The sequence below is a fragment of the Oncorhynchus kisutch genome, unplaced genomic scaffold (genome assembly GCF_002021735.2).
Source record: "Oncorhynchus kisutch isolate 150728-3 unplaced genomic scaffold, Okis_V2 scaffold1222, whole genome shotgun sequence".
NCBI lineage: Eukaryota > Metazoa > Chordata > Actinopteri > Salmoniformes > Salmonidae > Oncorhynchus > Oncorhynchus kisutch.
Genome location: NW_022263167.1, coordinates 11,654 through 30,367, shown reverse-complemented (window position 1 = coordinate 30,367; position 18,714 = coordinate 11,654). Strand labels below are relative to the sequence as shown.

Below are 18,714 nucleotides of genomic sequence, written 5' to 3'. Positions count from 1 at the left end.
AAGATGCCCTCTGCACTAACTAGCATTACTGGCAAAAATGGCTGACACCGAAATAACGTGCCATTGAATTCTGCGGTAGCCCGCAAGGTGTGCTGTAGTATGACGCAACTTTTTTTTAAAGAACCGCTGTAGCTGATATGGCTGACTTGGTTAAACAAACGTGGTTTCTACTGACAATTGAGATGTAAAACTATGGCATAAGGGAATGGCGAGCGGATAAGAGGCAATCCATAATTTCTATTGTAACGGAGATGCTGTGAGTCGAGAAGCAGGTGCAGGTGAAATGTTTAATAAAACAATAAACATGAAACGAGAACATCACAGTGGCGAAAAGCATTGGAACAATAGTGACTGTGGACAAACGTAAGAGAGGGACAGATGAATGTGAAGTAATGAGGAAGGTCATGGAGTCCAGGTGTGAATCATAATGATAAACAGGTGTGCGTAATGATGAATCCCAGGAACGGTGGTTAGCAGTCAGGCAATGTCGAACGCCGGAGTGGAGGAGCAGGACTAGACGTGACAGTAACCCCCCCCCCTGACGTGTTCCGGGCGGCAAAGGTGGAAATCATGGATGATGTTGGGATCCAGAATATCCTCAACCGGAACCCAACACCGCTCGTATGGGCCATACCCCTCCCAGTCCACCAGGTACTGGAGCCGACCCCCACAACGCCGGGAGTCCAGTAGGGATCTGATAAAATATCCCTGACTCCCCTCGATGTCCAGGGGGATTGGGGGGGATGTCGTGGGGGATAGCATCGGCAAGGGGACCAGGAACCACCAGCCTGAGGAGACATATGAAAAGTGGGTGAGATGCGATAGTGACTGGGAAGCTATAATCTATACGTTGACCCTCCGGAGAACCTTGAACAGCCCCACAAACCGGGGGCTCAGTTTCTCTGTCGAGCAGGCAGAGTGGGAACAAGTTCTCATTTACAACTGCGACCTGGCCAAGATAAAGCAAAGCAGTGCGACACAAACAACAACACAGAGATACACATGGAATAAACAAACATAGTCAATAAGACAATAGAAAAAGTCTATATACAATGTGTGCAAATGAGGTAGGATAAGGGAGGTAAGGCAATAAATAGGCCATAGTGGCGAGATAATAAAAATATAGCAATTAAACACTGGAGTGATAGATGTGCAGATGATGAGCGTGCAAGTTGAGATACTGGGGTGCAAAGGAGAAAAATAAATCAAATAACAGTATGGGGATGAGGTAGTTGGTAGTTGATGACCGCAGCAGCTTTCCAATCTTTGGGGATCTCAGATGATACGAAAGAGAGGTTGAACAGGCTAGTAATAGGGGTTGCAACAATTTTAGAATAGATTTTAGATAATTTTAGAAAGAGAGGGTCCAGATTGTCTAGCCCGGCTGATTTGTAGGTGTTCAGATTTTGCCGTTCTTTCAGAACATCAGCTATCTGGATTTGGGTGAAGGAGAAATGGGGGCGGCACAAGCTATTACTGTAAAGAAATACAGTATGTTAGAGTCATTTTTACAGGAGGCTTACGAATAACAGTTAATAACTGTATTTTTCATCATTTGACACATAATGCAGTGCAATCTATAGCATTAATGCTGTAAAACACATGCATGTTATTATACTGTGCATAATACAGTGTTTTACTATTGAAATTACAGAAAAGTCTTACAGTATAACTAAATAGTTAGTTTACAAACGAATGTAAAAAAATGTACCTCATAGCAGTTTGTCAGACAGAAAACTCTCGCGAGCAGTCATCACCAGCCGTCTGCTTTCTTAGATACAGATAATGTGATTGGCAGACATGATCAGCAGCGATAGTACCATGGACAGTACACAATCTTTGATTGATTTACAGTTTAGTACTCAGCGGCATTGGCCTGTCCAGCTAGCGAATATAAAATTAAGTATTTGGAAATAATTGCAAGAATTGACATTGCCAACAAAAGTAAATGAGTTAAACAAATATACACCGCATTTAAAAAACAACCCCTCACTCCTTGTGAGGGGCTGGTTTTTACATGCATGCTGACTTTGGTTGCCAGCTGTTCAGTGTTTCCTCCGAACAGATTGATGCGGCTGGCTTACGGGTTAAGCAAGCATTGTGTCAAGAAGCAGTGCGGCTTGGCGGGGTCGTGTTTCGGAGGATGCATGGGTCTTGATCTTCTCCTCTCCCGAATCCATACGGGAGTTGCAGCGATGGGACAAGACTGTAACTACCAATTGGATATCTCGAAATTGGGCAGAAAAAGGCGTAAAACAATATATACAGTACAGTATATAAAAAATATTTAAAAAATATGGAAATAACATGCCAAAAAAAAACAGCTCCTCCCTCGATAGAGATCGATTGTCTCAAAAACGAAAGCAGGTACTGCATCTTGGTTTGGCCCACCACCTATGCCGGTTAGTGTGCGTCAGACACGGATCTACTAAAACAGTGATTTTGGCAGACAGCATAGGCAGAAGCTCTATAGAGATGAGATTAAATCAAAATGTCATCAAATAAAATAAATGGAATATACGCAACTGAAACATAAACCACAATAAGAGTTACAAAATAAAAAATTTAGAGGTGGAGAAATTGTTGTTTTCTCTAATGCAAGTCCTATTTGGTGAAAACTCTGGAAGTTTTAGTGAAGTACTATGACAAACTATGAGTAGACCTATTTTGTTTGATACAGTGGAATGTATTCATAGCAGTGGTATTTCGCCTGCGTGTCAGACGGGGCTCCTGTACACAGAGAAGACTGTGTGGGTCTCCTTCTCAGTGGGGTCAAACCACAAGTAACATGTGACAGAAAAGCGCTGACCACACAATGTGACAGACTGATGGGAAAGGAAATTAGTCTGTGATCACAAGCAGAGACAGTTGCATATGTACAGTGGGGTCTGCAATTATTGGATGCCTTGATAAAGGTTAGCAAAAAATATAATACACACCATTGGTGTGCATGGCCAAAGAACTCTATTTTAATGACATCTGACCATATCACTGCCTAGAGTTTGATAAATGCCAATGTCACTTGGATTGGAACCAGTACCTGAAAATAAATCTTGTTGGCCACACACAGCAGCGGTGGGTTTTGCCTATGAAAGAACAATGCATAACGCAGAAAATACCTCATCCCTACTGTAAAATATGGTGGTGGATCTTTGATGTTATGGGGCTATTTTGCTTCAACTGGTCCTGGGGCCCTTATTAAGGTCAACGGCATTGTGAACTTTACAGTACCAGGACATTTTAGCTCAAAAAACTAATTTGAACACAGGATACAGGTCCAATAAAGTGGCACTTCCTCTGCTTGGTCAAACAGTTGCATTTTTTTTTTTACCTGTCTGATTCACTTCTCTAAATGTTGAAAAAGCAGAAGTAACACATAAACACACACACACTCTCTAACAATGATTACCTGATTAGCTGGACTTCTCTGATGCCAGAAAGACTGCAAGCACAGACACAGTTAGTATGCAAAGATACACATGACTCCTGAGTGTTTGCAGAACCTTTCCTGGAGGTGAGCATCTGTGTATCTCTGTCAGTTAGTCACACCCTCCCTAGCCATATATTTACGTTCCTTTATCTGAAGAGTGTAAGTTGACATTCAGTACACAGCCCTCATGGCTACAACTGTTGGCTTTAGCTCTGTGTCAGTGGGTTAATGTGGTATTGAGTTGCACAGACCACCTGCGTTTGATACCAGGCCTGATCTCATTGCAACCAGTTTTGCCCATATGTTATGTTATGTTAAGCCACACAGCACATATAGTATATACTAATGCCTTTGTTATATTCATACAGTCTTTTACAGTATTTGCAAAGTCTGTGGACATTTGAAGCTTGGCGTCGTGGTTCCTCCCACTACCTTTAGGAAAGGTTCTAGATGTGTGTTGTGTTATCTGTTGAGTTACCTCTTGCAGAACAATGAGAGTAGACAAGAGAGCGTGTCTTGTCTTTTACCTCTGGCACAAAGTATCTAATAATGAAACGTATTACTATTTTATTATTTTAACTTTCGTTGCTTTTCTACCACTTTTCTCTCCCATCTCTCTGCCCCTCTTTCCCTGTCCTTTATAGCCTGTCCCTTTCCTACCTCCCTCCCTCTCCCTGTCGAGGAGGAGCAAAAAGGAAAACCAGAACTGGTCTCGCAGTGACAACATAAATCAATTGATGACACACTCCAGTCCTTCCTTAAAATAAGACTTTGAAACAATATGAACATATGTTAAGGGTATTATGGGAGAAATAAATGTTGCGCTTGTGCCATCATTTCAGGCTTCCTGTGTTGGTCATTTCCAGTCTTTCTCATGGGGTGGCAGGAAGCCCAGTGGTTAGAGTGTTGGACGAGTAACTGATTAGTTGCAAGATCAAATCCCTGAGCTGAAAAATCTGCAGTTCTGCCCCTGACCAAGGCAGTTAACCCACTGATCCTAGGCTGTCATTGAAAATAATAATTTGTTCTTAACTGACTTGCCTAGTTAAATAAAGATACAATAAAAATAGGGGCCTCAATGACATCCACTGATACAGACCAGTTCAATAGATATGCATTGAGTTAGTATCAGGATAATCTTTCTTGCCTTTTGTCCCAAATCCCAATGTGTAGGTTAAAACAAATGGAACGTATCTTTTAAACCAATTCACTACCGTGTTTACTATGCTACTGCTCAGCCAAAGCCTCTTCAGTATTGACTGTTCTGTTGTTTAAATGTCAGTTTTAGGTGCCTGCCCTGCCTGTATTTGTTAAAGCTGTTAATTGTTAAGCTTGTCAGTGGATAGCAGCTGTGTATAATATAAATATCAGGTGTTTGAGATAAACCCAACTACTCCTTCAAAGCAGTGGTGGTTAGGCTACAAAATGAAACAAAATGTCCATAGGTTTATTTTTCCTTTCACCATGTAGATTCTATTGAAACATTTCTGAGGGGTAGATATTGATGTCCATTTCGACTTAGAAAGGGATCTCGGGTGTCATTTTACTCTTCGCAAAATGCAGACATGATAAAGCGTAGTTCAGGTCTGGCTCCAAACCCATATTCATTATCCCCAGCACCATGACACCAGTGACTACATGTGAAAGGACACGTTTTAAACTCGGAGACACGTTCCAAAGAAGATCCTACAAGACATGCACACGTCATATAAGTGTTTACTGAGTGACAACTTGTTTAAAGATAATATTTACCCTGGTTCATCTCAAACAGAGAAGGTGGATCTAGAGAGCACAAGACTGTCGGGTGGATCTAGAGAGCACAAGATGGAACTGAAACCTTTCAAGACACAATCTGTAACTAGTTTTTCAGCCCAACGACATCTCCATCAGTTGGTTTTGCTCTGACGTTCATAGATGGAGCTATGGACATAATGAGTCCATGACACCTGTCACGCCCAGGTGTCGCTCATCTTCCCCATTATCCCCTGTGTATTTACACCTGTGTTCTCTGTTGCCAGTTCGTTTTGTTTCGTCATGCCTACCAGCGGTTTTCCCTCTGTTCCTGTCTCTTGATTGTTCCTCTTTTTCCCGGTTTTGAACTTTTCTGCCCACCCTGAGCCTGCCTGACATCCTGTACCTTTGCCACACTACACTGGATTACTGACCTCTGCCTGACCTGACCCTGCCTGCCATCCTGTACCTTTGCCACACTACACTGGATTACTGACCTCTGCCTGACCTGACCCTGCCTGCCATCCTGTACCTTTGCCCCACTACTCTGTATTATCGACCCCTTGCCTGACCTGACCCTGCCTGCCATCCTGTACCTTTGCCCCACTACTCTGTATTATCGACCCCTGCCTGTCTTGACCGGTCATTTGTCTGCCCCATGTTTCTGTAATAAACATTGTTACTTCGACACAGTCTGCATTTGGGTCTTACCTGAAACGTCATCAGATCACAATTAAAGTTCTAAACATACAGTATTATGAGGAAAAACATTGTTGGTTTATAAAAATATTGTGAGGCATTCATAAGTTATATTGTCATTAATTGTGTCAATAATTGAATTGAGAATGAGAACAGCTGTACATATTTTTGATTGTCCCTTTACTGTACAATGCTTTCCGAAAGTATTCAGACCCCTTCCCATTTTCCACATTTTGTTACGTTACAGTCTTATTCTAAAATGGATTAAATGCATTTTAATGCATTTAAATGCATGCAACTACATCAATCCACACCCCATAATGATGAAGCAAAAACTGATTTTTAGAAATGTTAGCAAAAAAACGGAAATATCACATTTACATAAGTATTCTAACCCTTTCTTATGAGACTCGAAATTGAGCTCAGGTGTATCCTGCTTCCATTGATCATCCTTGAGATGTTTCTACAATTTGATTGTAATTTCAATTGATTGGACAGGATTTGGAAAGACACATACCTGTCTGCTTAAGGTCCCACAGTTGACAGTTCATGTCAGAGCAAAAATCAAGCTATGATATCAAAGGAATCGTCCGTAGAGCTCCGAGACAGAACTGTGTTGAGGCACAGATCTGGGAAAGGGTACCAAAACATTTCTGCAGAATTGAAGGTCCCCAAGAATACAGGGGCCTCATCATTCTTAAATGGAAGAAGTTGGGAACCACCAAGACTCTTCGTAGAGCTGGCCGCCCGACCAAACTGACCAATCAGGGTAGAAGGGCCTTGGTCAGGGTGGTGACCAAGAACCCAATGGCCACTTTGACAGAGCTCCAGAGTTCCTCTGTGGAGATCGGAGAACCTTCCAGAAGGACTACCATCTCTGCAGCACTCCACCAATCAGGCCTTTATGGTAGAGTGGCCAGACGGAAGCCACTCCTCAGTAAAATGCATTTGACAGCCCACTTGGAGTTTGGCAAAGGCACCTATAGGACTCACAAACCATGAGAAACAAGGTTCTCTGGTCTGATGAAACCAAGATTGAACTCTTTGTCCTGGCTGCCAAACATCACAACTGGAGGAAACCTGGCACCATCCTTACGGTGAAGCATGGTTGTGGCTGTGGGGATGTTTTTCAGCAGCAGGGAATGGAAGACTAGTCTGGATCGAAGAAAGAATGAACTGAGCAAAGTACAGAGAGATCCTTGATGAAAATCTGCTCTAGAGGGCTCAGGATCTCAGACTGGGGTGAAGGTTCACCTTCCAACAGAACAACGACCCAAAGCACACAGCCAAGACAACGCAGGAGTGGCTTCGAGACTGAATGTCCTTGAGTTGCCCAACGATTTCCAGGACTTGAACCCAACTAAACATCTCTAGAGATACCTGAAAATCGCTGTGCAGTGATGCTCCCCCTCCAACCTGACAGAGCTTGAGAGGATCTGCAGGGAAGAATAGGAGAAACTCCCCCAAAACAAGTATGCAAGCCTGTAGTATCATACCAAAGAAGAAGGCTGTAATCACAGGCAAAGGCACTTCAACAAAGTACTGAGGAAAGGGTCAGAAAACTTATGTAAATGTTATATTTCATTTTTTTACTTTGTCATTATGTGGTATTGTGTGTAGATTGATGAGGGGGAAAAAACGATTCAATCAATTTTAGAATAAGGCTGTTGCAGTGAATGTTTCAATTAGGGGACAGAGTGGTGCAGCGGTCTAAGGCACTGCATCACAGTGTTAGTGGTGTCACTACAGACCCGGGTTCAAACTGGCTTGCCTAGTTAAATAATTCTTAAATTGTTTTATTAAGATGCTGGTGTTGTCTATTTCTCAGCAAATGAAAGACAGTTTGAAAACGTAACACATCCCTCTGCCCCGTTAGTGCATGCCAACCACCCCTAATTCACAATTTCAAATTCCAGTCAAGCCCCTGCCCATCATTACCACATGGTGCCAGGTAACACATAAAGCACTTTGGAATGGTGTGGCTAATGTTTTTTATTGATCCAATATGGTGTGTCCCCTTATAACCCAAGACAGCAAGATAATAAATTCCATATAAAACACTCTTAGTAAAATATCAACCATATTGTCCATACAGTATTCCTGTAGTGACGTAGTCTTCTTTGACTTTGCATACGTGTTTTATTATATTCTCCTTTGACAGAGAACAGAGGCATGCTTTATCAGGTGAGGTTAGCTACAGTTAAACCTAATGTGATAAAGGCACAGCAAAACCAAGATGGAGGTGAAAATACACTGTGACCTACGACTCTTAAAGTCTGAGAAGGTCACATCCAGACCTAAAATAGAAATGAGGAATGGGGGTAAAGGAGATTGAGAGCATGGTTTGTGGCTTGAGCTGTATTGCGTAAGAGAAGCTGTACAGTGCTGGAGGAAGGTACCACATCGCTCCTATAAGCAAGTGAGAATGAGAGTGACTGACCCATATAGGCTACTGACTACAAAGAGAACAGACAGAGAAGCGATAACCATACGCTATGGTGAGAAAGAAGCTCATTTCTACATAGCATGCAATGCAATCGCACATGCACACATGCATATTCATGCAACCACAATACTATGGGGATGATGAAGAGTTTGATGGAATCCATGTGGGTTGACGTGTTCATTTTGATACATGTGTATTTGTAGTCTTATTTGAGCAACCAGAAGCATCTACCACACTCTCTCTCCATTTGTGCGTGTTGTTATAAGACTAACGTCAGGGGCTTATTCAAAGAACCTTGCAGATAGAACTGTGATGTACAGGAGATCAGAAGTCGTTTGTGTAGGCCTATATTCTGTAAAAGACATTCCTATCAGCTATGCTTCTGATCATATGTAAATAAAATGACCACACCACAGTCATAGAAAGGGACATGCAACTCTGATGGTAGCTGCAGAATGCTGGATAACTTTCAAATATAGTATTTTTTAATCCTGCATAGTGTTGAAAATATATAGAATCTGACAACTCAAACAATTATATTTCTACAAAGGCAATTTGTTTTTCAGTTATTTTCACCATGCAGTTCTGGACGTATTTATTCCATTTTCTTTTGTACTGCGTTGTTTTGTCTTGACACATTTCTAAAATGTTCCATTCTCTCACAATAGACATTAACATTCAGTTACCTTCATTGTAAATGTACACAATACCACAATATATCTGCTCCTTTTATTCTCTTTCCCCAATGCACTAGACGACCAGTTCTTATAGCCTTTAGCCGTACCTTTATCCTACTCCTCCTCTGTTCCTCTGGTGATGTAGAGGTTAACCCAGGCCCTGTAGCCCCCAGGTCCACTCCCATTACTCAGGCGCTATCATTTGTTGACTTCTGTAACCGTAAAATACTTGGTTTCATGCATGTTAACATCAGAAGTATCCTCCCTAAGTTTGTTTTATTCACTGCTTTAGCACACTCCGCCAACTCTGATGTCCCAGCTGTGTCTGAATCCTGGCTTAGACAGGCCACCAAAAATTCAGAAATTTCCATCCCCAACTACAACATTTTCCGCCAAGATAGAATTGCCATAGGGGGTGGAGTTGCAAAAGGGGGTGTAGTTGCAATCTACTGCAGAGATAGCCTGCAAAGTTCTGTCATGCTATCCAGGTCTGTGCCTAAACAGTTCGAGCTTCTACTTTCAAAATTCCACCTTTTCAGAAATGAGTCTCTTTTATAAACCCCCCTCAGCCCCCAGCTGTGCCTTGGACACCACATGTGAATTAATTGCCCACCATTTATCATCAGAGTTTGTACTGTTAGGGGAACTAAACTGGGAAATGCTTAACGTCTGGCCATGCTTTCCACCTGGCTACCCCTACCCTGGTCAACAGCTCTGCACCCCCCACAGCAACTTGCCCAAGCCTCCCCCATTTCTCCTTCACCCAAATCAAGATAGCTGATGTTCTGAAACAGCTGCAAAATCTGGACCCCTACAAATCAGCTGGGCTAGACAATCTGGACCCTCTCTTTTTTATCCGCAGCAATTGTTGCAACCACTATAACTAGCCTGTTCAAACTCTCTTTTTTATCGTCTGAGATCCCTAAAGATTGGAACGCTACCGCGGTTATCCCCCTCTTCAAAGGGGGTGACACTCTAGACCCAAACTGTAACAGACCTATATCTATCCTACTCTGCCTTTCTAAAGTCTTCAAAAGCCAAGATAACAGATAGATCACCAACCATTTAGAATATCACCGTAATTTCTCCGCTATGCAATCTGGTTTCCGAGCTGGTCATGGGTGCACCTCAGCCATGCTCAAGGTCCTAAACGATATCATTATAGCCGCCATCAATAAAAGACAATACTGTGCAGCTGTCTTCATCGACCTGGCTAAGGCTTTAAACTCTGACAATCACCGCATTCTAATCGGCAGACTCAACAGCCTTAGTTTCTCAAATGACTGCCTCGCCTGGTTCACCAACTACTTCTCAGAGTTCAGTGTGTCAAATCGGAGGGCCTGTTATCCGGACCTCTGGCAGTCTCTACGGGGGTGCCACAGGGTTCAAATCTCGGGCCCATTCTTTTCTCTGTATACATCGATGATGTCGCTCTTGCTGCTGGTGATTCTCTGATCCACCTCTACGCAGATGACACCATTCTTTATACACCTGGCCCTTCTTTGGACACTGTGTTAACTAACCTCCAGATGAGCTTCAATTCCACACAACACTCCTTCCGTGGACTCCAACTGCTCTTAAATGCAAGTAAAACTAAATGCATGCTCTTCAACCGATCGCTGCCCGTACACGCCTGCCCTTCTAGCATCACTACTCTGGACGGTTCTGACTTAGAATATTTGGACAACTACAAATACCTATGTGTCTGGTTAGACTGTAAAATCTTCTTCCAGACTCACATTAAGCATCTTCAATCCAAAATTAAAACTAGAATCAGCATCCTATTTCGCAACAAAGTATCCTTCACTCATGCTGCCAAACATACCCTCTTAAAACTGACTATCCTACTGATCCTTGACTTTGGCGATGTCATTTACAAAATAGCCTCCAACACCCTACTCAGCAAATTGGATGTAGTCTATCACAGTGCCATCCGCTTTGCCACCAAAGCCCCATATACTACCCACCACTGCGACCTGTAGGCTTTCGTTGGCTGGCTCTTGCTTCATATTCGTCGCCAAACCCACTGGCTCCAGGTCATCTATAAGTCTTTGCTAGGTAAAGTCCCGCCTTATGTCATCTCACTGGTCACCATAGCAGCACCCACTCATAGCAGATGCTCCAGCAGATATATTTCACTGGTCAAAAGCTAACTCCTCTTCGGCCGCCTTTCCTTCCAGTTCGCTGCTGCCAATGACTGGAACGAATTGCAAAAATGACTGAAGCTGGAGTCTTCCCTCACTAACTTGAATCAGAATGAAAACGCTAGCTGATAATACTTTTCCTGAACGATTTGTTCTTCAAAAGCTGTTTGCGGTCTTGAAAAATGACAGTTAGCCCTGTCTTCCTGGTACTAATACCGGGGCAGGCATTCATTTCTTAAATTCTTTGATCGCCTGAAGCAAGAATGTGTCAAGGAATTTACAAAATGTTCAATCACACAAAGACTACTAAATTGAGCTGTGACTTAGGTCTATGATAGTGGGTTGAGAGTACTCGTACCCCGAGGTGTTGTGAGTTTTGGGTCTTGGTATCAGTTTTTGTGTTTGCTGAAAGCCAACTATTTTCTGCTCTGCTTGTGTAGCTAATTCTTCCTTGCCTGGGAAGGATTTGTGTCTGCTAAAATCCACTACTTTCTGCTCTGCTTGTGTAGCCCTGTGCTTCCTTGCTTGAGCAAGATGCCCAGTGGTAAGATTAAGTTCACAAAGGCAAACCAGCCGAGTTTGAACCTCCGGCCATAACCTAGGGCATGTAGTTTCACAATGCAAATTAAAGATACTCAGGAGTGCTGTCCTGTTTGTCCTAGGTAGAAACACGAGGCTTTGGCTCGTACCAATTTGTGTGACCATTGCCTCCGGCTGCGTTCAACTTCCATTGAGTGTTGGGCTGACTTTGTGAGAGAGATTGAGACTGCTGACAAAGGGTCTTCTGGTGAAGAGACCTCAGAAATTGTTAAAGATTTTGCCGATGAGCTAAAGGCAAGGTGTGATACCCCTCTTTCGGTCAAGCTGATGAAATTGTGTGCCGCTCTATGGGACTCCCAATCACAGCCAGATGTGATACAGTCTGGATTCAAACCAGAGTCTGAGATGCAGTGCCTTAGACTGCTGTGCCACTCGGGAGCCGTGTAGAGGGTATGGAGGAGGCGGGGCTTGTTTGCACAACGCTGATGGATGGAAAGCTGGCAAGTTACTTAGCTCAAGATGCTGACAATCTTAGTCTAATGCTTCTGAATAAACACTGTCGGTTCTCAAAGCATCAGCGGAACAAAGGGTACCAAGCTGCGGGAGTCGCTGACAGGTTGTTGAATGTGGTTAATATGCTATAGATGTATCAAATTGATTTGCTGCAAGAGTTTAACAAGAACATGGAGGTGGGGTTCTCATGGCCCGGGTAGTGACTGCAGCGTCATCGTGACCGAAGCATCCTTACTGAGATATGGAGTGCTACTCAGAAAGAGGGATTTGGTAAACAGCGCAAAGAATGCTGCATATTAATTCCCTAGAGATAGACAGTTTTGCTATAGCTGAGGTTTTTATTTCAGATGTTGGAGGACCAGTATGTGCTGGTAAGGTCTGTCATCAAGCAGGGGGATGTGGTCTCTCTTTCTCCTAAACCTGGCACGTTATCTGTTCTTAAGGAGCAGTGCAAATTTCCTGTCGCTCAGGGTGATGTATCTTCACAGATATCTCTATGGCATGGAGACTGCACCCCTCAGTGGTTGAGTTTCTTTGGTGGACATTTTGACGTTCTTGCAATAACTTTTTGTGTAGGGCCTTTCTTTTTCCACATTGAAGGTTTAAATGGCAGCCATTTTGGCGTGTCATGTAGGAATTGATGGCTTTACCCCGGGGTCTCAGCCTCTTGTGTGCAGTTCCTGAAAGACGTGCGTCAGCTCAGACCAGAGTCGAAGGCTATGGCACCAACCTGGGACCTGGCTTTGGTCCTGGACGCTCTATGTGAGCCTTATTGGACTGTGGCTCAGAAAATCCTTTCCTACAAGACTGCCCTGCTCATGTCCTTGGTGTCGGCCAAGCGTGTTCGGGATCTCCACGAGCTATCAGTACACCCTTCCTGTTTGGAGTTCGCACCTGGAAACTCCAAAATGATGTTACATCCTAATGCACCTTTTGCTCCCAATGTTATGCCTACTGTATGTCTTACAGGTCCCACTTTTCAAACTATTCCCTTTCTCATCTCCTCCATATGTGTGTGGCAGCTTCTTGGCTATTGTTCAGGGGCATGACGATTGGTGATAACTGTGCTGCAGTGAATTGGGGTTCCACACATAGCTTTGTAAGGTTTTATAGCTTGGATTTATCTTCTCCCAGTGTTGCTCATAGTGTTAGGTAGCGTACAGGTTGTGCAGTCTGGTAACCCTTATCTGGGTTACCACAGTTCCCTGTGAGTTTGAGCCTTGTGCTGCCTTTAGGTGTGGTAGCACCTAATGTGCACATTATCAGGATTACCTCAGCTTTCTGTGGATTTGAGCCTTTGGTTGCCGTGGCAGCGTGCGAGTATATAGATTTCAGGTTACTGTAGATTTCCTGTGTGTTTGGGCCTCGGGCTGCCATGGTTCATCGACTCTAGTCGATGCTATGCAGCGCACTTGTGTGTTTCACCAAGTCATGACAAGTGTTCTAATGTTTTGGACTTGAGGTTCTGACATTTTATATTCGCAAGGTGAGTATTGTTTTTGAAACCATGGGGTCTATGGAATTGGTCTATATGTGGTTCTGACAGTTCAGGCTTCTTGGGTAAGTATTAGTGAAAAAGGTGGCTTCTGTAACTAGGGCTGCACGATATAGGCAATTGCAATTTAACTTGCAATATATATCAAAACACTTGGATGAACTATTGGAATAATCGAAGTAGGATGATGTATATTTAGAAGCAAAGTGGAAAGCAGCATCATTCTTGTTTGCAACCATCCGTTGACTGCATTTGACATAACAGAACAGCATGCAAACGTATAGTAAATATTACAGCGAAGAGGAGGAATTGTACTGTTTGAGTGGCGGGGCCGGGCTTGTTGTGTGTGAAAAGCAGCCGCAAGAGGGGAAAAAACGGAGTAAAAAAAAAGAAAGGACGCGATACACAGCTGGGTGTCATTTCAAAATATTGCATGTCATATGGATATCTGAATTCAATTCATTGTGCAGCTGTAATCTCATTTGGAGCCGGTGGAACCTGTGTGTGCTTCGACTGCTCGGTGTAACCATTATCCCAGAAACACTTGACCCAATCCAATTTGCATACCTTCCCAACAGATACACAGATGATACAATCTCTATTGCACCCCACACTTCCCTTTCCCATCTGGAGAAAATGAACACCTACTTGAGAATGCTATTCATTGACTACAGCTCAGCGTTCAACACCGTAGTTCCCTCAAAGCTCATCACTAAGCTAAGGACCCTGGAACTAAACACCTCTCTCTGCAACTGAATAATGGACTTCCTGATGGGCCGCCCCCAGGTGGTAAGGGTAGGTAACAACACATCTGCCACGCTGATCCTCAACAATGGGGCCCCTCAGGGGTGGGTGCTCAGTCCCCTCCTGTACTCCCTGTTCACCCATGACTGCATGGCCCACACCATCATTACGTTTGCCGACGACACAACAGTGGCAGGCCTGATCACCGACAATGATGAGACAGCCTATAGGAAGGAGGTCAGAGACCTGGCCGTGTGGTGCCAGGATAACAACCTCTCTCTCAATGTGAGCAAATCAAAGGAGATGATTGTGGACTACATTATCATCGACAGGGCTGTAGTGGAGCAGGTTGAGAGCTTCAAGTTCATTGGTGTCCACATCACCAACAAACTATCATGATCCAAACACACCAAGACAGTTGTGAAGAGGGCATGACAAAAAGGGCACAACAAATCTCCCTCAGGAGATTTAAAGGATTTGTCATATGTCTTCAGATCCTCAAAAGGTTCTACAGCTTCACCATCACTATTTTTTATTTAACCTTTATTGAACAAGGCAAGCGAGTTAAGAACAAACTCTTATTTACAATGACGGCCTGCTCCGGCCAAACCCAGACGACACAGTGACAATTGTGCACCAGTCATGGCCAGATGTGATACAGGCTGGATTTGAACCAGATACTATCATGACATCTCTGGCATTGAGATGCTGTGCATTAGACTGCTGCACCACTTGGGAGCCGAATTTAGCCTCTGTTTTGAATATTGGCCAACTGACAAAGCTCACACTTCCTCTTGATCTTTTTCTGACACTGTAACAGGATCAGTGAATTGGGAAACGCCCCCATTATGTATTATTGAAGGAGAATTATTATTATGTTCTATTTAGCCTTTGTTAATCCAGGTTAGTCTCATTGAGATAAAATATATTTTTCAAGAGAGACCTTGTCCAACCAAGATAGCAGCAGGGGTGAGCAATGTTTGATACAAATATCAGACATACAGTAACAACTTACAGACATAGACACACCATAAAAAAGTTACATTTACATAGACAGACATACATTTCAATTACAGAAACATATAATCGTCTTAGATTTGTTTTAAATCTATCATATGTACCACAGCATCAAGTCCGAATGACAATCACATTCCTTAGAAACATGTGTCAACCAAACATTCAAACTCCTCCAAGGAAACAAGATTCTGGAGATTCATGCTGGTCCGGACAGAATTACACAGAATTACACAAAATCACTGGAATTAGTTGCTAAAATACTTTTTGCCACTATCTGTTCTGATTTCAGTAACCATTAAAAGTAAGTAGTGAGACCGTAGCTGGTATTTAATTTTCGGACCTTATCAAAGAAGTTTTCCAAAAATGCCCTTCTAAATCATAGTGTAACAATGTGTAAGTGTAGTAGAGTCAACGACGAACAGCCAATAGCACTATAGAGATCACAGTGATGTGTCAGATGCTTTTGGTTGCTAATAAACCTAAGAGCTGCATGATACACGAAATCAGGGTTGTGCTTGAGGTCTGTTTATACATTACATCACTGTAGTCCAAGACAGACAGGAATATACTCGGTACCAGCTATTTTCTGGCCTCCAAAGAAAAACAACCCTTATGCTGGTTATAAAAACCTATTCTCAACTTGATCTTCTTTACCAGGTTCTCAACATGATTATGGGAACTCAGCTTCACTCGCTCTATGGAATTTCCTTCCAAGGAAGTAATGACATGGTTTTCAGAGTGTTTAGTAATTGGAAAAGACAATGTGTTTTGTTTTAGAGGAATTCAGAAGGAGCTTCAAATCATACTGATTCTGTTGACGGATGTTAAAAGCTGTTTGAGCTTTTTCAAAGTCAAAGTCAAACTGCTGCCACTTGAATAGAGAACAGTGTCATCCTCATAGAAATGTACTGTACATCAAATCAAATGTATTGGACACAGACACATGTTGTTATTGCAGGTGTAGCGAAATGCTTGTGTTCCAACCTCCAACAGAACAATACACACAAATCTAAAAGTAAAATAATGGAATTAAAAAATATATAAAGATTGTGACAAGCCAAGCCAAGTCTGAATGGCATTTTCTGAAAATACAGTATGTACATTATGAAATGAGTAAAACAGTATGTAAACATTATTAAAGTGACTAGTGTTCCATTTAAAGTGACCATCAGCTCTATCAAGTCTTCCAATGTTGTTGGGTCCACCAACAAAATGAAGAACCCTTTGGATCAAATTAAAAGTATGGCAAGTATTTAAGATGCATTTAATGGTATCAGACTGTTCTTCAAAAAGGAAATGTCTGTCACATAGAGAAGCTAGATAGCAGAGCGATAGATAAGATGTTGAGGAAACAGGCAGTGGGCTTCACGTAAAACGTCAATGTGGTCAGAACAGTAAATGAGATGGGGAAGATGGTTGAGAATGCTGTGAATGTCTCAATAATGATACTGTTATAGCGTGAGAAGAAAAAAGCTGTGGGTTATGAGGGTATCGCAGTTGTCATAGTGTCATAGTTGAGTGTATGAACGTGGTGAACTGTTCTTGTTCTGGTTAAAAACACTCCCGTAGAACAAGAAAAGAGACGTCTTTAGTACATCTGAATTAACTGACAACTGCTAAATGGTTTAACTAGCTAACATAACCCTCTCAAAATAGGTCGACATGTCTTTTTTGGCCCGGTGTATCTTAAAAAAGTTATAGTTCACCCTATTACAGAAAGAATGCACACAGGATAAGTGCATCTATAACACACTTTTCAGAGACAAATTAACAGGTGTTACCTTTGATGCAGTTTCATCATTTTGAAAAACACTGCAAAGATTACTGGGTACACCACCAAGGCTGCCGCTCTGAAAACAGGATAATATCTCCCTCCATGCCCCTCCTCTTTTTTATGTTGTTTGTGAAAAGCAAATACAGTAAACTCCACCCACCAATGGGAAAGCTTAAACTAACAAACTCAATGTCTGGGCGCTCTTGTCGAGTATCTCAGACTATGTCATGTTATTTGAAGATGATTTAGTGGAACCAGTTGGATGATTGTATGGACTGTAGGCTACAATGCTGTTTTCTCAAAGAAAAAAACTGAAGGTGACGCTGCTGCATCTCTTCGGTATGTGCCCCTTGATTATTGTGACTGTGGTTGTGGAGACTTGAGACTAGAGACAGCTGTGTTAAACTCATGTGTGACACCTTTAGACATTTTTCCATGTGATACAGAAACCTCATATATATATATATATATATAGGTAATCTATACATTTAGGCTTATTAGTCTTATTAGTTATGTTCCCAAATTTAATTACTATGTCTGCAGGCTTGGCTACCTGATGCTTTATACAATGTTATGGGACTTCCACTGTTGTTCCAGGCGTAGCCTACACCCTCAAGTTACACAGCTGATATAAAAAGGAGGCATCGACCCATTTGCTAATGTTTTAGGGAGTTTTTACGTGCAAAAGCATTTACACAAGCATAGCTATAAAAAGCAGTTTGATGGTGGGGGCTGGGTGCTGTTTCTTTTCCGTTTTTTTCCTTCTTTTTCATTTTTCAGGGGGTGTTACACCACCACTACATCCCGTGGCTATGTTCACAAGCGTTGATGGCTACACCTAACAGTTGTGTGGAAAAAAATTGTGCAGACAAACTCTGTTGTATCTCATAGAGAAAGCGAAGTTGATCAAATTGAGTAACTCAAGGTGACTTTATCTGTTTCTCTGGGACTAATGATCTGACTGCAACCAATTTGCCTCTTATTTGAATGTTGGGCTTGAAGGGGTGGCCGAGTAGTCTAGTGGTTAGGGCGTTGGACTAGTAATTGGAAGGTTGCAAGTTCAAACCCCTGAGCTGACAAGGTACAAATATGTCGTTCTACCCCTGAACAGGCAGTTAACCCACTGTACCTCAGCCATCATTGAAAATAAGAAGTTGTTCTTAACTGACTTGCCTAAGTTTAAAACAATATATAATAATGTGAGCTCATGCAAGTCTGTGTTCAGGATGGAGAAGAGAGGGCATTTCCTCTTGGTAACAAGATTTTATCAACTCACTGCATTAGATATTTGTCCAACTTCCCTAAAGTGCTGCTCTTAAACAACTTCCCCTTTTCTGAAACTGTAATATGAACAACTGTGTTTATGTTTCGTATGACGTTTTAAAACATTATTGTCATGATAAGAACTAGAGTTGGGAATCTCCTCCATGGTGTTGTATGATTGAATGACAATGAGCATACTGTAGGTCCATCAACTAAATGAAGAACCCCCGTAGATCAAACA

The 18,714-nt window shown here is 42.4% G+C and overlaps 1 long non-coding RNA gene across 1 annotated transcript; it reads right to left on the bottom strand.

The window, feature by feature from the left end:
- Window positions 1–268: 268 nt before the first annotated feature.
- LOC116365352 (uncharacterized) lies at window positions 269–17,549 on the bottom strand. Its single transcript, XR_004208093.1, has 2 exons — window positions 17,218–17,549; window positions 269–788 (listed from the first exon to the last, which is right to left on the bottom strand). It is a non-coding gene; the product is annotated as an uncharacterized LOC116365352 (long non-coding RNA).
- Window positions 17,550–18,714: the final 1,165 nt, after the last annotated feature.